Source organism: Caretta caretta, chromosome 11, assembly GCF_965140235.1.
Source record: "Caretta caretta isolate rCarCar2 chromosome 11, rCarCar1.hap1, whole genome shotgun sequence".
NCBI lineage: Eukaryota > Metazoa > Chordata > Testudines > Cheloniidae > Caretta > Caretta caretta.
In genome coordinates, this window is record NC_134216.1 from 7,965,708 (window position 1) to 7,991,242 (window position 25,535).

At 45.7% G+C, this 25,535-nt stretch overlaps 1 protein-coding gene across 1 annotated transcript in view; it reads left to right on the forward strand.

Annotated features, from left to right (window-relative positions):
- Nucleotides 1-13,434: 13,434 nt before the first annotated feature.
- Nucleotides 13,435-25,535, forward strand: part of MRAS (muscle RAS oncogene homolog) — a 61,812-nt gene continuing 49,711 nt past the window's right edge. Inside the window, exon 1 of the mRNA XM_048869770.2 lies at nt 13,435-13,617. The gene's annotated coding sequence lies outside the window, so the exon portion shown is untranslated. The remainder of the gene's footprint in view (nt 13,618-25,535) is intronic.

Here is a 25,535-nt window from a genome sequence, read left to right on the forward strand (position 1 = left end):
GATGTGGGGCTAAAAATTGCAGTGTAGATGTTTAGGTTCAGGCTGGCGCCCAGGGTCTGAGACCACCCACCTTGGAGGATTTCAGAATCCAGGCTCCAACCGAAGCCCAAACACATACACTGCAATTTTTAGCCCCACAGCTCAATCCACATAAGCCCGAGTCAACTGACCCAGCCTCTGAGCACCGGTGCTGCAGGTTTTTATTGTAGTGTAGACATGCCTTCAATGTCTTCGCTGTTCTGTCAATACACAGGTTGTAGTAATAGTTACTTTGTCACGAGGAGGTTGTTTCACTAACTGTTTGTAGCATGCTTTGAGATACTCAGGAGAAATTTGCAATGTCAGGGTCTCACCCAAGGCCCATTTGAAAACCATGGTGAGAATCTCATTGGCTTCAATGGGCATTGGATCAGTCCCTAAGTGCAGGAGAATTATAAAGCAAGCATTTTGGGCTGCTTATGGGAATCCTTCAGTAAACACCTAGGATAGATGCCTTTTATAAAATTGATTACAAATTGAAGGAAATAAATAAAGAACTGAGCCATTTGAGGAAGAAGGAAGGGGTCTAGGCTTGGGATGGGTCAAGATAAGGTAAATGAGATGCTTCTGTGCTGTTTTATCAGGGTTAGATGCACATAACTCCTCTTGGGAAGGTGGGTTGAGAGAGAGGGGAGGGTCTTGAGTTCAGCACTGCAGTGACTGGAGTTGGGAGTCCTGGTTTCAGTTTCCAGATCTGCCACAGACCTGTGCTCTTGGATCAGTCATTTTAGGATCAGATGTTCAAAACAGCTCATTCCATGTAGGATCCCACTCCTAATTTCTCAGTCCCTCACCTCCCACGCTCTGTTTATTGAGACTGCAAACTTTTGAGGGCAGGGACTCTCTCTTACTGTGGGTGAAATTCTGCCACCCTTACTCACATTGCTTAGTACCTTGCTCAACAATAGTCCCAACAGTGATGTAATTATGGAGTAAGGTCCAATACAGTGTGAGTGAGGATATCAAGATCTGGCTGGTTTTGAACACTTAATTCAATGAGGCTCTGATCTTGTTTGGGAGCAGAGGAACTAATGAATACAAATAATAACATGGAATGCAGACACTCTGAGTAAAAATCTTTTAGTTGAAAACCCTTCAAAGAAAATAGTCAAGAAAAAAGTTTTTCTGCTGGCTGTACTTGAAAATAAAAAGTGTCTGCAGGTCCCTGTGGCAACTGCTTCTCTTTGTTCCTGCTGACCAAGTTTCTGGGTGGTTCTCCCCAGTAGTTTTCTTCTTTCCAAGCTCATGTGGCTGGAGGGAGGGGATAGCTATATGTTGCTTGGTGTCCCCAGCTGGAGGCTTGTTCCATCTTCTCTTGTCTATTAACAGACATAAAGCACTATCATAACACTCTCCCCTGCATAGTTCTGGGATTGGGAGTGCTGGGAAGAGGGAGAGGTAACTCCCCATCTTCCCTTCCTGGGAGTTAAATATGCCTCAGCTCTCTGGAGAAAGCTGAGAGCTAAGTGCTCACTTGTCTGAACCTATTATTGGTAGCCAATGCAAAATGTCCTTTTCATCACAAGAAGCTGGATCCGTTAAGTACTAGCCAGAAAACTTCAGGTCATGTTTTCTGTTCCACTAATACGCTCCCTGACAAAATCTTTGTCTGTTGGAGCTCTCTGCAGGGAAATGGGAATTAGAAACCCCTGGAGGAATTGTCAGTCACTAGGGGCTAGAAAGGAAAACATGGCATGGGGATTCCCAAAAGATGAAGAGAGGCTTCCTTTGCATGCTGTCTTCATAAGTGCTGGGGGAAGGATAAAAATGATGCCACCTACACATAGCGCACCAGAAACATGGAGGGAAACTAACACTTCTGTGGTTCACTTGTGGCTCAGTTCACACCCATGGAGGTCAATGGATGGCTTTTCATTCACTGTAGTGGGCACTGGATCAGGCCTATTGTATGGCAACAGAAGTAGTCTATATAGATGGGGCATGAGGGATCCCTGTGACTCCAAAGAGGATTTTTTAGGGAAAAGTCCTAACAAAATGAATAGGTTTTTTACAGAAATTATATGAGGTTCTATAGAAGTTAGCCTAGAAACCTTCAGAATTTACTAGAGAATGGTGTTCTTTCTACATAAAACTACCCTTGATACACCTGAGGCAATCATCTCCCTGCACTGCATGTTGATTTAAAAACCTGATAGCAACACTTCCCTTCATTTCTATAGGACCTTCCCACAAGGGGGACATGGGAGGAACAGGATACTAGTTTACACATAGCTGAAGGGAGTCTAAGGTGAGATGTTGCCATACGAATGCTGGCAAAGGGAATTTTGTGTGTCTAAGGATTTGGGTCCTGTTGTATAATCTAGTCCAATCCCACTTCCTAGAAGACAAAACAAGACAAACACTCACAATGGGGGGGGGGAAGAGAGAAACCCTTTTTTTTTTTCATGGTTTGTGTGTATAAAAAGATCTTCTGTACTTTCCACAGCATGCATCCGATGAAGTGAGCTGTAGCTCACGAAAGCTTATGCTCAAATAAATTGGTTAGTCTCTAAGGTGCCACAAGTACTCTTTTTCTTTTTACTCACAAAAGGGGAGAGGAAAAAGCCAGCAAAGGCAGAAACAGTTTCTGTCTGGTGTTGACCTTTACTTGCAACCTCAGTGCTGGAAAAACACAAGCATGGCATGCAGTCTTATCAGCCACTCTGAGACCTGGCAAACTTGTACCAGCATCAGGCTGCTTAGAGCATTGCTTTTGGCTGCCTCTCTGGTCACGAGCTTAGGGTATGTCTACACTACGAAATTAGGTCGAATTTATAGAAGTCGTTTTTTTAGAAATCGTTTTTATATATTCGAGTGTGTGTGTCCCCACAGAAAATGCTCTAAGTGCATTAACTCGGCGGAGTGCTTCCACAGTACCGAGGCAAGCATCGACTTCCGGAGTGTTGCACTGTGGGTAGCTATCCCACAGTTCCCGCAGTCTCCGGAAATGAGATTCAAAAGTTCGCAGTTCTTTTCCTGTCTACCTAGCCAGTGCATCTGAGTTGAGAGTGCTGTCCAGAGCGGTCACAATGGAGCACTGTGGGATAGCTCCCAGAGGCCAATACCGTCGAATTGTGTCCACAGTACCCCAAATTCGATCTGGCAAGGCCGATTTAAGCGCTAATCCACTTGTCAGGGGTGGAGTAAGGAAATCGATTTGGAAAAAAAGGGCTTCATCGTGTGGACGGGTGCAGGCTTATATCGATTTAACGCTGCTAAATTCGACCTAAAGTCCTAGTGTAGACCAGGGTTTAGAGTGGTGTTGCAAAATATGCAGACTTGGCTGGCTAACCAAGACTCCTATTAGACAGAAGGAAAAAGGAGCAAGGTAAGCAATAGAAGAAATAAGGTAGGGAATGAAAAGGACATGTGGAAGTGAGGAGAGAGAGACAAAATCTCACATCCCAGGTCGTGGCTGGGATTTAGCTGGAGCCGGTAGAGGCGACGATGTCACCTTGCTCCCTTTCTTCGGCCCAGTCTGGTCTGGTCAGGACATCTCTTAGGATTAGGATGAAGAGGATCCAGGGTCCCAGGAGACAGTGGGGTGGCAGCCATGATGGTGAAGCTTGCTCCAGTAGCCAATTTTTCTCCCAAAGTCTCTTTCTTTAAGGACCTAAAAGGGGAGTGGTGGGTGGAATAGCTCAGTCCCTCATTACTTTGTCCATTAATTAGGCCTAGTCTCCAACACACCAATTTTGGCTCATTGATTTTTGTTTCCACACTTTTCTTGTTTACCAAACATGATCTTAACACAATCCTTGAGTCATGTCAGAACTGTAGTCCATTAAGTCAGGCTTTCTGTCTCACTTTTGCACTTTTTCCCATCATTTCTTGTTATAGGTTACTATGGCATCTTACGAACTTATATTCCTTTATTTTTTTACAGTTGAGCTCACCCTTAGGTAAATTTATAGGCCCAATTATTACAACAGTCCTAAATGTGCTTAAAGGCTTGTGCAAAGAGCAGTGACGGGGACAAGCTGGGGTTGGATGTGGTAAGGATCGATGGAAACCATGAATCAGTTGCAACTGCTTCCTCCATCCCATAGGCTCACAGGGAGGCTGTTCTGCTGGGCATAGGGAGGTAGCCCATAGTCGGTGGGTTGGATTTTCCCTCTCCATTCCACCCCCCATTCTCCTACGCACAGCCTGCTTGCTTGACATTGGTGCAGGTAAAATGAATTCGATGTGGAAAGAATCCGCTCTGATGCTGTTGTGCAGAGAAATGCTTCCAGATGCAACTTGACAGCCTCTGCCCTTGAAGGGAAATATACATGCCTCTTAATTATGCCTGCCTCCCCTTCTCCAACAGGCATTTCCAGGCTCTGGATCCAACAGACTTTGCTGAATCACTTCTAGCCAGGGGATGGCTGTGGGGAGCCATCTGATCTGTCTCCTCTTCTGTGCTTCTACTTTTGTCTGTGCCCTGCACAATCTGGCAGCATTTAACAGTGCCCTCGTCCCAGCTGCAGGGGCTCTAAAGGAGCTGTTCTACTTTAGAAGATCTAACTTTCAGGGGACTGTGTTTTAAGCTTCCTTTGCTATATATATCTCTCACACCCAGATAAAAGTTATTGCACAGATTCATATATATTTTAAGGCCAGAGGGGACCATTGTGACCTCCATAACATGGGCCATGGAATTTCATCCAGTGATTATTTATAGCTCTGTTACTGTGCACCGCAGAATGCAATAGCCAGACGGTGCCAAGTAGATACCAGAGTCCCTGCCCCAAAGAAGGAAGGAGCTTGATGTGCATTACAGGCTCAAGAGATCTATTAAGGTACTGCCCCCAGATCAACAGATCACTGTTGATCTGGCCTGAAGTGGAAGCCCCTTTCTACTGCAGTTATTACAGCTCTCCCCTATATAATATTTTCCACATTTGGTTACTGCCTTAAAATGCACTTCTTCCGGCATTTTTATGAAAAATAAACTGTTCCACCATGAGTACCCGGGAACTGCATTATAAGTAGGCTACTTTAACTGGCCTTTTCAGAGCAACTCTCTCAAGAATATAAAATCTCTCGTAGGTATTTCTTTAGATTATTAAGACTGAAATAATTGAAATAAAAGTCCCATTTACCGCCTCCCATGTCTGTTTTATTTTCTGTATTTCATTCTGCTTGGGCCTAATTCTCCTTTCTCCCATGTAAGCATTAGGGTTGCAAGGTGTTCAGTTTTTGACCGGAACACCTGGTCAAAAGGGGACACCGGCAGCTGCTGACCGGGCCATTAAAAGTCTGGTTGGCAGCACAGCGGGGCTGGCAGGCTCCCTGCCCAGCTCTGTGTGGCCCCCAGAAGCAGACGGCATGTCCCTCCTGTTCCTAGGCAGAGGGATGGCCACAGGGGCTCCACACGCTACCCCTGCCCTGAGCACCAGCTCCGCAACTCCCATTAGCCAGGAACCATGGACAATGGGAGCTGCGGGGACAGTGCCTGGGCCACGGGCAGTGCACAGAGCCCCGTGCATGCCCCTTCGCCTAGGAACCGGAGAGACATGCCAGCCACTTCCCGGGAGCTACCTAAGGTAAGCAACACCTGGAGCCAGCACCTCACCCCCTCCCGCACCCCAACCCCCTGCCCCAGCCCCAAGTGCCCTCCTGCATCCTGAACCCCTCATTTCTGGCCCCGCCCTGGAGTACACACCCCCAGCCCAGAGTCCGTACCCCTTCCCACACCCCAATCCCCTGCCTCAGCCCAGAGGCCCCGCCCACACTCCTAACCCCTTGGCCCCAGCCTAGAGCCCCCTCCTGCACTCCAAACTCTTCATCCCCCGCCCCACGCCAGAGCCCACAGCCCCAGCCAGAGCTCTCACCCCCTCCCACAACCCAACCCCCTGCCCCAGCCTGGTGAAAATGAGCGAGAGTGGGGGAGAGTGGGTGATAGAGGGAGGGCTGATGGAGTGAGCGGGGGCAGGGTCTCGGGGAAGGGGAGGGGTAAGATGCGGGGCAAGGGTGTTTGGTTTTCTGCAGTTGGAAAGTTGGCAACCCTAGTAAGCATGACCCCATTGATATCACTCCTGGTATGCAGCGGTTGCAGGTCAGAACCCAGCATGTTGTAACCAGACTAGTTTGCAGGGCCGGCGGTGTGGGGGGAGGTGTGTGGGGGCTATAGCCACCCCAAAATTTGCCTTGCCCTCCCATAGCAGCTGCTGCTCTCCAGCCACCAAGCTCTGAAGGCAGAATGGAGAGAGTGGTGGCTGCTGGCCAGTCACCCAGCTCCAACAGCAGAGAAGTAAGCCTGGGTTGGCAGCTGGGGAGCCTGAGAGCAGAGTGTCCCTGCCCACTGGCGCATGCTGCCCAAGGCAGGTGTAGGGTCCAGGGCTCTCCACAGCAGCCCATACTGACCCGCACCAGCCCAGGCTCTTGGGCCCTGCCCCAGATGGTTGCTGCTCCCTGAGGGCTCTGCCCGCCCTGGAGCCGGCTCCCCCCACCCAGGCAGCTCTTACCGGCTGCGAGTAGCCAGCGCCTCACATTGCCCGGCTCTGGCTTCTGGCCTCAGACCTGGCCGGGGGGCAGGGCCTCATGGTGAAGGGGGTGCAGCTCCCTCTCCAATTTTCTGTCTAGCCCACTTCACCCCCCTCCTCGCCCCCCACTAAGCAGAGGCTGGCATTGCCCCTACTAGTCTGTTTCACTTCCTGTTTCTAGTTGGTTTCCCTTGCAACAGGGAAATGTTTACATTTAAGGAACCCCTTTTCAGTAACTTTAAATATTTCTCCTGAGAGGATGTAAATCCTATTTTAGCAGAAGCTAAATTTTGGGCCTACTCTACTTAGCAGTGTCCCTTCAAGTTTAAATCCATGTGTTTTTATCCATGAATATCTGTGAAATGAACACTTCACTGATTGCAGTGTCCCTAGTGGTTGTTCTAAGTTGCTAAGAGGAAAACTAATTGCCTTTTATGCTCAGAAATGTTAAATTCAGCCGGAGCTAATTCCTCAATAGTTAAGCGAATCAATCATTAAGATTTCAGCAAGGAAGCAGCACAACCACAGTGACCCTTACGACTATATATCGCACAATCTTGCTCTTGGGCAAAATATATGCAAGTCATCTCTAATCTGTTCCATCTCTTCACATGCAGCTCATCGAACAGAGTATGAACAAACTGCCTGGAAATGTCCTCAATAGGCTTCATCTGGCATTACCTCCCTCTCGCTCTGGGTCATTGATTTCTTCATCTCTTTTTCCTTAAAACCCACGTCGTAACACGCTGTGCTACATGCAGAGCTGAAGTATTGTTGCCTTTGGAAGCTTTCAACGACCCAAGTGGCCTTTTATTGCTGCTCGCATATAGACCACCTGGATGCATCTCAAGTGTCTTTATTGCCTCAGCCCACTAAATAGCAGCATTCACTTGGCCAGCTTTTGTTTCATCATGAGAAAAGAGGCTAGAGCTGTTCTGGTTTTGGAAATTAGGCAAGATTCAATCTCCTTCCTACAATGCCTCAGTACACCTGAGAAATGGCTTCAGATCATTATGTACAACTGTAGCAGCTTACCAGGTTACAGCTAAGCTGTACCACCCTATACTGGCCACCATCTCCCATCCACTTTAAGGTGCTTTAACCCACCATGGAGTTAAGGTTATTCCAAGGCCTACACTTTGGAGCAGCCCAAGGTACACAGGCAGTTTGAATGAATACGGGGAGGACCGAATCCTGAAAGCCCTCTGTGCATGGAATTCATTATTTCAACAAGAATTCTACACACAAGGGTTTCCAGGATCAGGCCTTCCAAGTATGATTCTACCCTGTGAATTGAGTCTGTAAACATTACATTGCAGGGTTCCAAGTGGAGGGCTCAATAGCTCAACCTTCCCTCCTGGATTAGAACACAATCATACATAAACCATGCATAGATGTAATACAGTGGTCCCCAGAAGTAATGCATGGGGTTGCAATATCTGTCACAGTCCCATTGAGTTCTAATGCAAGGTAAGGGGAGTGGCTACATCCCCAGAGAACACAGCGCACCTCAGAATCCCTTCTGGTCCTTGTCTGCAGCTATTCTTCTCATTCAGGCCTTGGTGTATATACTGAGGTATGTAAAATAATGGGCAAGCATAGAAAAGGTAAATTTGAAAGGGAGGTATCCTACTGATCTTTCTTGTAAAATAAGAAGAAAGGGGTATTCTGTGAAAGGAAACATGGGCACTTTTTTTGCATACACGACACAGCCAGGCTCTGAAGTGAATAGGTGTGCCAATTTACACCAGCTGATGTTCTGGCCCAGAATTCAATTTGTCCCATTTCCACAGCAGTTCAAATGAAATGGAAGATGGTGCAGTGGCCAGCACCGGTGGTCAGGAATTAAGTACCATTCCTGGGTCTGTGTGACCTTGGTAAATCATATAATCTCTCTGTGCCCCGCTTTCCCCATCTGTAAAATGGGGGTTACAATAGCTACTTTATAAAAATGCTGTGGGAGAGCCTTAGCTTACTATTTGTGACGCACATGGGGAGTATCACGTGGAAAAGGCAGTGGAGGGGCAAATCAGCCTAAATCAGGATCAGAGTAAAGAGGCCCAAAAGAAATCCTTTGATTTAACCTTTGAGTCCCTCCTTATAGATTGCTTTCTGTTACAATGAGAGCACTGTGCTTCCTATTAGTATCTCGCTTATGGAGAGTATGATGTGCCATCTTTCCTTGCAGGGCATGAAGAAATATAGACCAAAAGGGTATTTATTAACGGCTTCTCTATAACCATTGCATAAACAGTCACATAGGTTGTTTCTTCTTTCCATCTTGATCTGCTTAAAAGGATCCTCCTTGATCAGCTTGTCATAAAGCTCTTGTAAATGTTACAATCAGCCCACACCCCATCATGATGAACAAAACCTGTTCTATTTCTTTTGCAGTCACAAGTAAACTTCCATAAGCATATGCGGCTACATCTCAATACCACTAGGTGTCCTCTATTACTAACTAGCACTCAGTGCCAGGCATTAAACACCAGTTTATCAGGGTAAGTCGTGGGCTGTTTAAGCTGTTATTTGTATAGCCTGGCTGCACAGTTCCCATGCCATCTAAACAATGATTGTCTTTCGGGGCTATGAACAAGGGACCGTTATTAGCTGAGAGTTGAACTATTTTCACAGTGGTAACATTTATAATTTCAGCACTGGCTTGGTTCAGATCCCAAGCAGTCAGGAGCTCCAAGTGTGGTTGATTTGAGTGTCTCTAGCTCACTCTGTCTCTCTCGCTCTTTTTTTTTTTTCCCTCTCCATTTAAAAAGGTTATTTACGAAACACCAGTCACGCAAGGAAAGCAGATCAGTCTTTGGGCTTGGCTTCCTGGTGCTACTCTCCAGACTTCGTTATAGAACACATGTAAGTAATAGCGGGCTTGATTCCTCTCTGTGGCAAAGCTCCCATCAGCACAAGGCAGCGTGTGTATGGGCAGGGATAGGAGCATCAGGGGGTCAGTTACAGATCGCTGCTTCTGCATGGCCTCACGGGACTGTACGCCAGTGAAAGATTGGTGTAGCGTAGCAAAGCCACATGCCCTCACCACCCCTGCCTCTCCCTCACCCTCTCCTAGAACACACCTATGCTGGGGGGCTGGCATGGGAGCCAGTTCCATGCTTTTAGGGAGCATCCCTCCATAAGGCTATTTGCAGCCAGAATCCACTCCTTTGCTTGCCTCCTTAATGGAAAGAGAACACCACATACTGTATATAAGCAGCCCACCTAGCTCCACCACATACCCCCCGCATTACACTCTGGAGATAATCACAAATGTGTGTGTCCGCCCACACACATGTGTTCACGCACTGCAGAGATGATTCCAATTTAACATGCAACTAACACCCTTCAGGCAATAGGAATCTCACCTACAATTAGAAAATATTTCCACCAAAAGCAAACATAACAAAGTCAATGGAACGTGGCTCATGCTTGATTAATCAGTGAGGTCAAATGGAGGTTTGCATAGGAGTGAGGATGTCAGGGTTTGTCTCACTTGTTTTAAAGTGATTTTCTTTTAACTTTGATTCATGCAGTCCCTCAGTACCTGAATTCTGTTTTCTTAATGAAATGCTCTCCACTTTGTGAGTGTAGGGTTGCTTGTGATTGCCGGCAGTTATGCAGACACCAGTTCCATAAGAGCTAGACTTTGACCACCGACTCACATAGACCACTGACTAAATGTGACTTTAGTTCACTCTCAGTCTAGGCTAGGTGTGAACTGGTGACCAAGCCGTTGAGCATTCTGAGAGCCATTTCTAACCGCCCTGAGTCATCTGCTCACACTTCAAGCAATTTACTGATACTACATATATGCAGTTTGCTGGTGACTGTTCTGACTGCATCTATATGTGGCCACAGATAGCTATGGCCCTAATTGTGGAATAATATGCTGTACAAATAATGTACGCCATTGGTAAACAAAATCTGCTAGCCCCTCGCCTTGCCCCTAGACAATTCAGAGGGTTTATAGCCGCTTTTATCCAAATTCTGCCAGGAAACCAAAATCCAGTTTTAGAGCAGGCTGGGAAAAAGAAAACATTTTGTGAAAATTTAATCCAAAAATTGCAAATTTTGATAAGTTTTGACTAGCTCTATTCAGTGTTCCACTACATAACCTAGCTATAGAGAAGACCAGCAGTGGGGATCTCTTCACTGATAAAGTGCCCTTTGTAGGTTCAATTGAATAGAATGTCTTCAGCTTTATTTGAGCGTGACAGTCTGATTCTGCAACATACTGAAATGCGCTGAAATAGGCATCACATTATGTAGGGACTCAACCCTGGGAGAAATTTACATCCCATTGTTTTGCTAATATGTCCCAGGAATAGTATGCTGCTGCCCCAGATAGCAGCCAGAATTTAGAGGAAAGCTGGATTGTCACATCTCATTTTACCTGTTTAAACTTATTTTTCATTTTGTGTGGGTGATGTAAATCAAGAGAGGCATCTATCCTGATTGGAACAATCACGGCTAAAGCCCAGGAGTCAGGAAATGTGAGTTCTCCTCTTGACTTTGTTGCGTGACAAATTAAGCCAACATTTTCATACTTGGATGGCCTAAGGTTAGGCACCTAAATCTTTATGGATGTGCCTAAATCAGAGTGGCCTGGTTTTCAAAGAGATGTCTGAGGTCAATGGGAGCAGTGAGTACTCAGCAACTGACCATCAGACCATTTTAGGGGCCTAAACATGTATTTGCGTGCCTGGATTTAGGCATCCAAATTTGAAAATGTCGGCCTTACCCACTCTGTACCATACTTTCCCCATCTGACTGGGGATAATAATACTTCCTTACCACACAGGGGCTTTGTAGGACTAGATGTTTGCAGTGTGCTTTGAGATCTTCACTTAGTACCATTGACAGCATGGGCTATATTTGTGTGCACGTGATTTGCAGGATCAGGGCTCAGATCTGGGTCCAAGATTTGTGGTTAAAGCACCGAGTTGGGACTCTGGAGAGCTGGGTTCATCTCCTCACTCTGTCTCAGACTTCCTTTGTGACTTTGGATAAGTCAATTAATCTCACTGTATCTTTCCCCATCTGTAAAATGAGAATAATAATACTTCATTTCTCCAACTCTTTGTCTGCCGAGATTGTAAGCATTTTGTGACAGGGGCTATCTGCTGCTATGTGTACGTGCAGACATAGCACAATGAAACCCCATCTTGGGTAGGTTCTCTAGGGTTATACACACAAGTAATCTGTGTGGGGAGGGCAAGTTGGGAGCATTCATTTTCCTAAGTAACTCTGTGTATGAACCCAAGAATTACACATCTGCTTAATAAAACATACGGCAGATAAGCCCTGTGACAAAGTGAGAATTTTCTGAAATATTTTTATAAATCCTATGCATGCCTCAATTTCCCTCTGCAGCTTGCATTGTAAAAAAGTTTTAAGTCTCCTGCTAAAACCTCCCAGTAGGCATGAGCTTGTATGTCACCTAGCTGTCTGCTTGGAAGGAATAGGGCCGTTAGAGAACTGGCTGAAACCAACCCTTCATCAACAGAGGATCCACATCAACATCTACCGGCAGGAAACCCCAGCAAATGGAACTTGGGAACTGAGCAGGAGACAAAGGAGGTCAGGGGCGGGGAGAGAGAAGGATGGGGAGGAAGGGGGGAGACGAAGGCTACAGTAACAGCCTCCCACAGGAGTCTGACTTGGCTGGATTTGCTGCAAGGAGCCATGGAGAGAAACAGGGTTTGCTGGTGCCAAAGCTCCAGTCTCAGAGTCTTGGGAGCCATGAGTCTGCCCCTGTGGAACTGTGGATCCTTGGGGCATGTCATATTAAAGGTGTCACTCCCAGGAGACTGGTTAAAGGCTGGGCATAGACCAGACCCTTGTAACTCAGTGACAGGCCCTGACTCAGCAAGATACTTAAGTATCTAACCTCAAGTCAAGGACACTACTCAGCTGCTTAAAGTTAGGTGCATGGTTAAGTATCTTGCTGATTTGTGGCCCAAGATACTACAGTATTAAGGGCAGTATCAGCGCCTGATCCTGCAAACCCTTATTAACACAAGTCATCTTCACTGATGCAAAAAGTCTCAGCATCTTTAATAGGACCCGGCAAGTGAAAAGGACTACTTGGGTGTGATGGGGTTTACAGGACCCGGATCTCCACTTCCCAGGAATGCAGTAGTTGGCTGAGGTTGGAAGGATTCAGCACTATGGGTATAATGAGGATGTGACACAACCGGTTGATTTGATTTCTCAGCCCCAGACGAATAGGTGGGTCGGGGTTAATATCCCTGCCACTCCTGTCAGGAGGGGCCCTGCTGTATTAAATAAAACTTCAGTGTTCGTGATCAACTTGGTAAGTTTAAAAAAAAAATTTAACTCTCCAAGATCTTGCTCTGATGAACCAGCCGCTGTTCCATCCTGGAATTGCACAGCACCTGCTGCGCACTCAGAGTGGTGTTTCAGACGGTGCTCAATAAATAATCATTTCTGTTGTGCTGGAGGAGGTAGAAAAGTCTGAGGGCTCACAAAATCCATTCGCTTCCTTTCTGTGACAAAACCAGTGGACAAGCCCGTGTGTAAATCGCTCTGCCTGGAGTCTGGGAGACGAATGAAATGGTCTCACGCTCCAGAAACGCCTTAAGGTCCCCCTGCCAAATTCCCCCCCAGTCCACCTTAAAGCCAACTCATTGGAGCGCACTAGGCGGACTAGTCCATTTGTCAAAGGCAGGGTTCGCTGCTTTTTCTGATCCAGATCTAAAGAGCAGCTTTGCCCCTCGGGACTAGACCGGCCCCGGTGGGGAAGGGTTGGCGGTTCTGACGCACCCAGCCTGTATCCGAGAGACCCCAAACAGCTGGTATTTTGCCCGCCTAACTAGAAACTAACCCGCCCCGCCTCCCCCTTCAGAGCCGTTCTATTTTTAGCCGCAGATATTGCAATATAAAGAATGCTTGGGGTGTCAAGCCGCCCGCAGAGAGGTGGCTGCCGCTTTAAGGGCCGCGGGAGCGAAGGGGCGGGCGGGGGACTAATGATCATCGCTGCTCTGGGTCTGCCAGAGGCATGGGGATACGGTAGGCGAGAAAGGAGCAGCTGGGTCCGGCCAGGGCGCTTTCCCCGGGACTGGGCACGACTGGGGGCTGCCTGGTGAGTGGAAAGAGCTGGGAGCAGCGAGGGGTGTGTCCGAGCCCTGTAAAGCGCTTCAGGGGACGCGGGGCTGGGCTGGGCAGCCGGGCTGGACTGACAGCGGCCGCTTCCCCTCGGGTGGGAAGGCGGGGAGGGGGCTGGCGCGCGTCGCTGTCTTTTAACACTTCCCCAGGTAGGGTCGTGTGACCCGTTCCTGTATGGAGGCTGAAGGGCCGGCGCGTGGTTGGGTTTGAAACGTGTCCTGAACAAATCTGCTGTTCAGAAGCCCAAACAAAAGTTGAAGTTCCCCTTCCAGTTCTGGTGGGGGGGGGGGGGGGGGAGGGCGGTTAAAACACTTTCTTCTTAAAAAGAGAAGTGAGCTGAGGTTTGATAGGACAGTGAAGCATTACAGCTCTGTTGGGAGACAAAACGTGAAATGTTTCTTCGCTGTCTAAAGATGGTTTTCTTTCTAAAACCCCCAGTACTTTCCAGCTCAAACTTTGCGGTAGCGGGTGGCACTCTGCTTTATTTTCTGTTGCTCCTAGCAAGGCATGGTCACTGTGGACACTTTCCCCTTGATTCGGTATGAGCCACGTTTCATAGACTGCTCCATGGAGAGAGATTCCTGGACCATATCACTTTCTCTTTTTCTACGGTCAGGGTCAGAAAGAAATGACTTACCCACAGTTGCGATTTTGGAGGCAACAGCTTCAAGGGTCACCTTCTCAAAAACATTTCAGGGGTGCTGGAACTAGGGCTGCTGGGGTGTGGCAGCACCCCCTGGCTTTAAGTGGTTTCCATCAGATACAGGGTTTACCGTTTGGTTCAATGGCTCTCAGCACCCCCACTATAAAAATTGTTCCAACACCATGGAACATATGCTACTTTCTTTTTTCCATTGACATGATCACCCTTTTTTTTTTTTTTTTTTAAGATATGTGCCTAGTGGGTTTGATTATCTAAAGGTTAGAGGGGCAGGGCAGCAGGTGATTCTTAGTGATAATGTGTAAATTAAATACCTTCTTTTATTAAGTGTCTATCTCTCACAGTAAGTTCAGGCTTACATTTTTCAAAGCTGCCTAGGAGATGTGGATGCCTATGGATCATTACCTTTAATGGGATGTAGATGTCTAGATCTCTGAAATTCCCCACTTCATTGTCTTGTCATAAGGTGGTTTTGGACTACTGCATATATTTGAGAGCTGTCTGGGAAGTGGGGCCTTTCATTTTGTACTTTGGTTCTAGAGCCCAGAGTAGTTTGCCAGACTTCTAAATGGGATCTGTAGATACAGAAGCTTCTGTCTTTGATAACAAAATGTTTCCATTACCTCTAAGACAATCCCAAATATATTTTAATAAGACAACTAATTAGCTTTACCTCTTTATTTGCCTTGAGACAAAGTACTAGAAACTTGTGATGAAGCTGAAAACTCCCCAACTACTTCAATTTGTATCTGTGACCACTGGTGATGTGAATTAGTAATGATGCTTTGTACTACTTTCCATCAAGAGCTCTACTTTGCAAAAGTAGTAAATCCCCATTTTACAGACTGAGAAACTGAGGCACAGAGAAGTTAACTGGCCATCTCCAGATGAGGCAGGAAAGGTTCGTGCTGGAATTAGAACCCAGGATGGCTGACTCCCCATCCTGTGCTCTAATCACCAGGTCATGCTGTGCAGCAGAATAAGTCTGATTTATTAACAGACAGTGTTACTCTAATCATGTTACGTATCAATTTCTAACCTTTCCAGGGTGAAAGATGGAAACTTTAGACTGTAAGCTTTTGTGTGTACAGTCTGTAGCACAATGAGACCCTGGCTGAGGCTTCAAGGAAGTACCGCAATAAATAACATTAACCCTGGAGCATTGCTCTGTGTAAAGTCAGTTGGCCAAAATTTTCAACTTTGGTTACCTAACATTGAGTATCTTGGCCATTTGCTATACTGGGTCTCATTTAAGGTTACAGTTTTAATACCAAGCTTATTGCAACTTTTAAGGGGCACCATCAACTGGAAAATCATATTTGTCTGATCTGGAAAATATTGTTGATAAAATAGCTGCAAGTAACAACTCATGCACCAATCTTGTGGTCAGATCTGTGCAGCCAAATGTTTGTATTTGCAGAGTGCGCCACTGAAGTCCGTGGGACCCTGCATAGGAGCAAGGAGCTGTCCACACCAATCTGATTGCAGGACTGGGGCCTGGGATTGCAATAATCAGTTTTTTCTCTATTTATTTTTTTTTACATTTTTTGCATTTGGAAGCACTCTCCCCCTCTGTGTTGCCTTGCACCTGAATCCCATTTAGCACAGGAGACACCATTGCAAAATCAGGCCTCAATCAATTTGTCCCTTGATGGAAAGACTCCTTGGATGAAAAGACCCTTTGCAGAGAAAATAAAAAATTAACAAATAAAAATATTTAATCTAACCCATGCTGTTTAATGGTCTCTACAAAAAGCTGGAGAGTGAATTTGTGTGGGGGGGTGGAGGGTGAGAAAACCTGGATTTGTGCTGGAAATGGCCCACCTGATGATCACTTTAGATAAGCTATTACCAGCAGGACAGTGGGGTGGGAGGAGGTATTGTTTCACATTCTCTGTGTATATATAAAGTCTGCTGCAGTTTCCACGGTATGCATCCGATGAAGTGAGCTGTAGCTCACGAAAGCTCATGCTCAAATAAATTGGTTAGTCTCTAAGGTGCCACAAGTACTCCTTTTCTTTTTACAAAAAGCTGGATTTCTTTCTCCATTACTCAGTCCCCAAAACCTGACGCTGACAGTGTCCATCTAAATAACGGTTCAAAAATGGGAGACAGAGGCTTGTTCAGCACCAGCTATTATTCATAACTCTTCCTTTAATTGTTTGAATTTCTTCTTCCTTTGCTCCAGTGAATCCCACAAAATACCATGTGTAGCCTGACAATGCAAAGTGGGCTAAATTCATCTCTGGCATGACTGCACTGAAGTCAACAGTGCCCACTTCTCTGGAATGGTGTGACAGGCAGTTTGTATTTATTGGAGCATTTGGTGGGGGTTTTCACAAGCTCAAGATTTTGACAGAAGTAATTGAAAAAAAACAAAGCTTTCCTTTTTCTAAGATTTTTTTTTAAACAGGGACTGAACCTAGCAAAAGCGGGGAGAAAAACTGGATCATCTGGCAGTGCAACCAAAAGATATTTTTTCCTCTTGGCACTGAAAAAGATACGTTGACATTTTGGGGGTGGAGAGAGCTGGGGGGGAGAGAGAGAGATGAAAGGTTTTTTTAAAATAAAACCTGAAGGAGAAGATGTTTTATTCTTCCAAACTGGCAGGACTGCTGCCCCATATCTGCACTGGTGCTGAAGCAACTAATGTAAGTCCAAATGAATGTAGTGCAAATTAGTGTAATGAATCATCATAACTGGCATCTTGCCCTAGATTCCCTTGCACTTTCTGGCACAAAATACAGAGATGATTTTATATACCAGGGATAGCTTTCACATCTATTTCAAACCACAGAGTATTCTGGGGTGATCTGAGGAGTCCTTGTCATGCCTAGCAGGGCTTATGCTCTGCTCTGCTGATAATTCCATTTGCACGGTCCATTTGGAGGTCATTGTGAGGGAACTTGTGGTGTTTGCTGTGTCTGTCCTTTTTCTTTTCTTTTTCTTTCCTTTGCTTTTATTTTCCTGCATCCCTGTGGTGGGGGTCAACACACAGTCCGAGGCATCATCCAAACTCTCAAAATAGTGCCTTTGCACTGGCTCAGTGCATAGGGATGAATTTCTTGCTAAATAAGGCAGGAAGTGAAACCAAGTCTCCTGAGTCATAATTCAGTGCTTTAACCACAGGCCCAGCCGTCCTCCTAAAACTGCCCATCTTTCCTCAGGATGTGATGTTCCGTGGATTTTATCTAATGGGTCTGGCCCGCTTGTGTGAGGTTCACTCCACTGGTTCCTGCCATTGGGAAACAAGGAGAAACTCTCCAACAGTTGGACCTTCTCTCCAATCTAGCCTGCTTTCTTGCACCCAAGAACTCTGGCATCCTCAGGAAAGAAGGGTGGGTCTCGGGAGGAAGGCTGTGTTTGTGATTAAAGCACTGAATTATGGCTCAGGAGACATGGGGCCACTTCCTTCCTCTGCCACAGACTTTCACTGTGACCTTGGCTAACTCATTTGTTTTCTCTGTGCCTTATTTCCCCAGCTTCTGCTTGCATGGTACACCTTTCTCTGTCTTGTCTATTTCGATTGCAGGGAGGAAGGGATTATCTTTTCCTATGTATACATGCAGCCCCTAATACAGTGGGGCCTCTTGACACAACTGTAATACAAATAATATTAATGAGGCCACAGTAACCGTGACATGAGACGAGTGTCTTCAGAAGCCACTCTGTAATGACAAAGTGTATAGGGGGCAGTGGGAAAGAGACTCTGATAAGGAATTCAGGTCTCCAGGAGGATATTATCAACAGGGCTGAGAAAGAGAAATGATCTTAAAAGTTATGGAAACAAACCTTGAAAGTGGCCTTTTAGAAATCCAAGTTGTTGTTCTCGGTGTCCAAGGCACTGAGAAGTTAATGAAATGTAGAGCCAGAAACTTCCTGTCAGGGTGGTTAAGCAGTGGAATATATTGCCCAGGGAGGTTGTGGAATCTCCGTCGCTGGAGATTTTTAAGAGCAGTTTAGACAAACCCCTGTCAGGGATGGTCTTGATAAAACTTAGTCTTGCCATGAGTGCAGGGGACTGGACTAGATGACCTCTCAAGGTACCTTCCAGTCCTACGATTCCATGATTCCCTTCAGACTAGTTCACGTCATCAGGGTTTTTCTGTACATTATCCCCCCAATTCACAATGAGGGAACTAAGGCCAAAAAGTAATGTGACCTTCCCAAGAGCAACAGTGCTATGATTAGATCTGGAGAATTCAGACTAACTGAAAACAGAACTGGCATGAAATCGGCAGATGGGAGAAACGTACGCTACTCGGCTTAGGGGCGATGGCACGTCTTGCTGCTACTGCAGTTGAGAACAGAGAAGATCCTTGGGAGGAGACAACACAACCGTGCTGCCATCCTCAAATATCCCCCCTACAGACTTGCTAAAGGAAAAACACAGCTAAGGGGAAAATCCAAGATTGAGAAAGAAGCAGCCAGCATCTCAGTGGGTCGATTCTGCTTGGGTACGTCAATGTAAATCCAGAGTAACTCCATTGGCTTCAGCAGCTTTTACAACAAGCTTGGCCGTACAGATCTTTCCAAACAGAAGGGAGCAATAGATTGGTAGATATCAAGGCCAGAAAGGACCGTTGTGATCATTTAGTCCGATTCCTGCATAACACAGGCCAGAGAACTGCCCCCAAATAATTCCTGTTTGGTTTTAAGATTTATGGCTCTCTGATTAGCTGTTTTAGAATCAAATGAAGTGGTCACTACGTGTGGGCAAATATTGGTGAGGGAGTGATGCGGAGGGAAAATCTGCATGGGGATACGACTGACTAGATGTCCGCTGCCAGGTGGTGATGAAATAACTATGATAGAATGATGAGATCCAGTGAGATAAGTATTGAGACAGCTGGGGGAAAGATTGATTATTATTTTTTTAAATAGTTTACTGTCTTTTTATGGGTAATCCGGTTTCACATTGGCCGTGTGTGTGTAATTTATATTTTCAGTAAGTGATGGCGAGCCATTCACCTGTATTGAGCTGGCAGCAGTTTCATTTGAGGAAAGCTAGCCCAGCGGTTAGGGAACTAGCCTGGTAGGTGAGAGACATGTGCTCAAATCCCTACTCCATCACAGACTTCCTGGGTGACCTGGGACAACTTACTTAGGTCCAGATTTTTAAAGGTACTTAAGCATTGCTGCCCTCAGTATGGCAACACCCAACTCTCATTTTCAAAAGAGGTTTAGACACTTGACAATCGAAATCATTCTTGAACAGGAAACGTAGGCTCAAAATCAGTTAGGCATTGCAACGCTGAATGGAGCAACACCTAAATACCTTTTAAAAATCTGGGCTTTAGCCTCGCTATGCCTCATTGCTCCATCTGTATAATGGGAATAACAGCACTTCCTACCTCACAGGGTGTTGTGAAGATAAATACATTAGATTGCGAGGTGCTTGGATACTACAGTAAATGGGGCCATGTAGGTACCCACAGTAGATCAATCATGGGATAGCTTTTTACTATAGCATTTCCTTCAAGATGGCGTTCAGCCTCCACTCTCTGCAGCTGCTGCAGCAAAACTCTTGGGGCTGGTTTCTCCAGGCTATGCCCACTTTGCACCAGACAGAAACGGCTAGGAGAGAATTCCCCTTGTAATGTGGCTGCTCCACGCTTCTGAAAACTAGTCCCTTGGTAACTTGTGGCCAAAATCTGCCATCCTTAATTTCCATTTGCCATTGTCTCCACTGCTTAATTACAAACCACAGAGCTTAGCTCATTGACTTCGAATGGAAGTTTTCTGAGTAGCTCCCTGTGATGTAGCTCTGCACTGTGCTGGCTTCCCAGGTAATGCAATGCCCTGTGTAGCCTGCTCACTCCAGCTCCAAGCCACAGCTCTGGTTTTGGGGATACAAATGGTCTGACTCGAACTGGCCTGCAAGTTCAGCTTTTGCTCTGTAAATAAGAATGCTGGTGACCATCGAAACCCTGAAAGGTCTGTTTTAAATTCTTTCCAAATGGTTGAGGTGTAACTTAATACAATGAATATGATTTTTCATCACACAAGCCTTTTTATTGCTACAGACTCTGCACACGAAGAGTCTGTAATGCAGCTGCTCACTTCCAAATATGTTCATGTTGGTACTTCAGGTTAACAAGGAGATGGGAACCTGAAAAACTCATTGGTTGGGGGTTTTTATCCCTGGGATGGAGGGGACCCAGGATTTTCACAACCATAGAAAAATGTCTCCTGCTGGATCACCGATAGCTCTTCCTGCATCAGCCAAATGTAAACTGAGGTTCTCCTTGCCAAATGATCTGGTCCATCATGCTTTTTCAGAGGGATTCCAATTGCCAGTTAATCTGATAAAGAGACAGAGGATCCATAAACACCTCAGCCGTGCTCTTGTCTAGTCTCAGAGACTCTGCTTAGTCTCTGAGACTAGACAAGAGCACGGCTGAGGTGTTTATGGATCCTCTGTCTCTTTATCAGATTAACTGGCAATTGGAATCTCTCTGAAAAAGCATGATAGACCAGATCCTCAGCTGGTGTAAACTGGTATAATTCCATTGAAGTAAAAGGGGTTGCACTAATTTACACTGAATGAGGGGGAAATCAAATTCAGCTCCTGTTGTATGGGTCCAACTACCTTTTATATTTCTTGGGTCCAATTCTAATCTCAGAGTTACACTGATGTAACAAACTTCAGTAGTAGAACTCCTGATTTACTCCAATGGAAGTAAGAAGAGACTAGGTTCCTTAGTTAAAAACTCATTTATCAGCTGCTTGTCGTTTGTTATTTGCATTATCATAGACTATCTCTTAATTTAAAAAAAAAAAAAAAAAACCCTTGATTGATTATTATAAAAGATAACATGTTCAAAAAACATATGCCTGTTTCTTTGGGATTTGAGCCCTAAAACCCTAAGTCCATTTTGAAATGGGGAATCAGGCTTCAAAGTCACTTGGACGCAGATCCTCAAAGGTATTTAGGTGCCTAACTCCTGTTGGTGGTGAGTGATGCACTGATTTCAATTTCCCATTGACTTAAGTCCTTTTGAGGAGCTGGGCCTTATGTACTTCTGAAAACGTTTACCAGAAGGTTATTATGACTTAGTTTCTTTAAATTTTCTATTCTAAGATAAACCTGGGTGCCTCTCTTTCCAGATACTGGCTGAAAGGGTTGAAAATAGCAGACTTTTAAAAAACACGACTACCATAGATAATCTTGCTAGACAGGTCTGAGAAGCAGGCCATGCCCATTCTTTAACTCGCTGAAACAGCTGCAGTGGAACTGGTTCATTGTTAATTGTCCATAACCCCGACTGGAAGATGTATGGAAACATTCGTAAGCTACTTAGAAAAGACAATTATCATGATGATTAATATCTCGGCCAGCATCGCAGGCAGAACTAAAAGAAATGTTTCTCCAAAGAAAACCGGTGTTGTGGCTTCCCATAGTTTGAAAATAGATCTGTTTTAGTAGTATTTAATTCTCAAATCATCAGTCCAAACGCAGGTTTCAGAGTAACAGCCGTGTTAGTCTGTATTCGCAAAAAGAAAAGGAGGACTTGTGGCACCTTAGAGACTAACCAATTTATTTGAGCATGAGCTTTCGTGAGCTACAGCTCACTCCAATGAAGTGAGCTGTAGCTCACAAAAGGTCATGCTCAAATAAATTGGTTAGTCTCTAAGGTGCCACAAGTCCTCCTTTTCTTAGTCCAAACGCAGTTATCAGTGGAAATAAATATACTTGCAACAGTCCCAAATGCTTCAGTAATCACGTTTGCATAGGTAAGACTTCAATTTTCTTACAATGTTTGATTTCTTTAATACTGACCTCAGGTACTTGGCCTCCGTTGCCATAACAGCTGAGCACTTCACAATCTTTAATGGATTTATACCCTCAACACCCCTGTGAAATAGGGAAGTGCTACTATCCTAATTTTTATAGCTAGGGAACTGAGACAGAGAAGCTAAGAGTGTGTCTGTCTACACGACGATTAAAAAACCTGTGGCACCCAATCTCCAAGGCTGGGTCAGCTGGCTTGGGCTGCAGGGCTATAAATTAGCAATGTCGATGTTCAGGCTCTGGCTGGAGCCCAGTCTCTGAGACCCCAGGACAGGGGAGATTCTGTGGCCTGCAATGTGTGGGAGGTCAGACTAGATGATCGTGATGATCCCTTCTGGCCTTAAGTCTATGAGACTGTGTAGCTGCTTATTCTTTTTGCAGTCTTGCAAAACTGTTTAAGTGTTGGGGATTTGAATGATTAAATAGCAGAGCAGTTTCTGCCTAGTCTCTCCTTCATTAATGTACCTGCCAGCCCATTTTCCCTATCTTTTAAAAATGGTGGAAGTAAAATAACATGAGGTGATTTCAAACTTAAGATAATTTAGACCCCCAAGACAAAGTCTGCTCTTGAGGTTATGGCTTTGTAGCAGGTTGTGAGGGGAAGGGGGTAATTGCCAGCTCAGGTAGACGTACCCCCAAGCTAGCACACTAAAAATAGCAGCATGGCCACGGTGGCAGACAAGGTGTCTCAGGCTAGCTGCCCCAGTATAGATCGGGGTGGCCAACCTGAGCCTGAGAAGGAGCCAGAATTTACCAATGGACATTTCCAAAGAGCCACAGTAATATGTCAGCAGGCCCCCATCAGCTCGCCCCCGCCACTCCCAGCGCCTCCCACCCACTGGCAGCCCCACCGATCAGAGCCGCCCTCCCCTCTCCCCCCCACACCTCCCGATCAGCTCTTTTGTGGCATACAGGAGGCTCTGGGAGGGAGGGGGAGGAGTGAGGGCATGGCAGGCTCAGGGGAGGGGGCGGGAAGGGGTGGAGTGGGGGCAGGGCCTGTGGCAGAGCCAGGGGTTGAGTAGTGAGCACCCCCTGGCACATTGGAAAGTTGGTGCCTGTAGCTTCAGCCCCGGAGTCGGTGCCTATCCAAGGAGCCGCATATTAACTTCTGAAGAGCCGCACGTGGCTCCGGAGCCTCAGGTTGGCCACCCCGTCCTAGATACACACTCAGGCAGCTAGCCGGGGCCACTGCAGCTACATTGCTATTTTTAGTGCACTAGCATGAACAAAGCTAGCGCGTGTGTGTGTGTCTGAGCTGGGAATTCCACCTCCCAGCTGCTGTGTAGGCATACCCTGGATGAGAAAAGCAAAGCAGACTGATTTTGTAGGGTGTCTGTATCCCAATATGCTCTTCAGACTTGGAGGCAAATAACAAAGGGAGAGAAACATTAGGATGTAAAAGCAAAGGAGAAAATGTTTTGGATTTAGACTGGATGAAGGGTCTGTTCCCTTACGACTTGGGAAGATTTCAGAGTAACAGCCGTGTTAGTCTGTATTCGCAAAAAGAAAAGGAGTACTTGTGGCACCTTAGAGACTAACCAATTTATTTATTTAAACTTGGAGAGTGGTCAGTTTAGATGAGCTATTACCAGCAGGAGAGTGAGTTTGTGTGTGTATGGGGGTGGGGGGGATGTGAGAGAACCTGGATTTGTGCAGGAAATAGCCCGACTTGATTATGTAAAGAGTTGTCACTTTGGATGGGCTAGCACCAGCAGGAGAGTGAATTTGTGTGGGGGGGTGGAGGGTGAGAAAACCTGGATTTGTGCTGGAAATGGCCCACCTGATGATCACTTTAGATAAGCTATTACCAGCAGGACAGTGGGGTGGGAGGAGGTATTGTTTCATATTCTCTGTGTATATATAAAGTCTGCTGCAGTTTCCACGGTATGCATCTGATGAAGTGAGCTGTAGCTCACGAAAGCTCATGCTCAAATAAATTGACTTGGGAAGAATAATTCCTCCCACTGCAGAAGTCACTGGGTGGAATTCTCTGGCATGTGTCATGCAGGAGGTCAGACAAGATGACCATGTCCCTTCTGGCCTTTAAAATCTATGAGGCAGAGAGATGAAGCATGACTGTGCCAGATGACATGAGGTTGGGGAGACTTACAAAGACAGATGAAGAGCCCAGGTGAACAGTGGGGAGTGGAGAAAAGATGAGGTAGTCAGAGTAAGCAATCTTGGAAAGGGCTTTTAGAACCCAAGGGTTGGAGGGAGGGGGTTGTACATATGCAATTAATATGAAACAATCAAATTTCCAAAAAAAAATTGCTAATGTTGACCAGGATCTTGAAATGAATGGGGAGCCGCTGGAGTTGCTTGAGGGTTGGGGCTATGAAATGTGACTATAATATTGCTTCTCATCAGTAGGTCTCAAAGCATTTTATGAAGGATGTCAGGATCATTATCCTCAGTTTACAAATGGGGAAACTGAGGCACAGAGAGGCTGACTTGTGCCTCAATCTATGACCAGAGCGCACATACGTTTATAACACATCTGATGTGAAAGTCACCTTTTGATACAATTAAAAAAAGACTTTCTGATAGCTGTGACTGAGACTACGGGAAGCTGGCTAATGAGATGATTATGAACTACAGCAAATTATCCCAGGGTTACAGTGCACTAAACACTGTTTAGAAGCCAATACACTAAAAAAATTTTTGTTTTTGGTTTTAGTTTTAAATATGAGGAAATTGGCACAGTGGGCAGAACTGACTGACTGAACTGTCATTTCCCCCTTCCTTAAGACTGGGTGTATACTGAATTCAGGCATTACTTACATGAGGCAAAAGGACATGGACCCAAAAATGTTGAGGGTTCAGTGGCTAAACTGAAACATGCTGTGGCAGGAAATAATCCTGTCCCTTAGCAGCCCTGATTTATAAACCAAAAAAAAAAAAGGCAGCTGGAATCTGTACCATTTCTATTATGCTTCTGTCCTTTTTCATAGAGAATTGTATATCCAGAAACTTGTCAAGACGTTGTCAACCAGCTTATGTTGTATTACCGCTCACATGGTCAAGGTAAAATATAGCACTGTTGATAGTTCTTTCGACTGATAAGATCTAGACTGAGGCAGATCTTGGCTGTGTCCTTGAGACCTTGTCAAAGCGCACACACACATGCAGTCTGTGGGTGGAGTGGGATTCCTTGTGTGAGAGAGAATTCAGAGTTCCATTGAATTCAATGTCAAAACTCTTGTTGACTTCAGGATTTAGCTCAGAAAGAATACAAAGCACAAGTAAGATCCTTACCTGGAGAAACACCTCAGGCCAAATGATGGAAGCCAAGACACTTCATTGCAAAAAAGTGTTTGATTTTTCTTTCCCAGTGAGAGAGTACCATATTAGCAATCCCACTGTAAAATCCTAGTGGAGACAAGGGACTTTTACTTTTTGGGCAGGGGATAGCTAGGACACATAATACACTGGCACATGG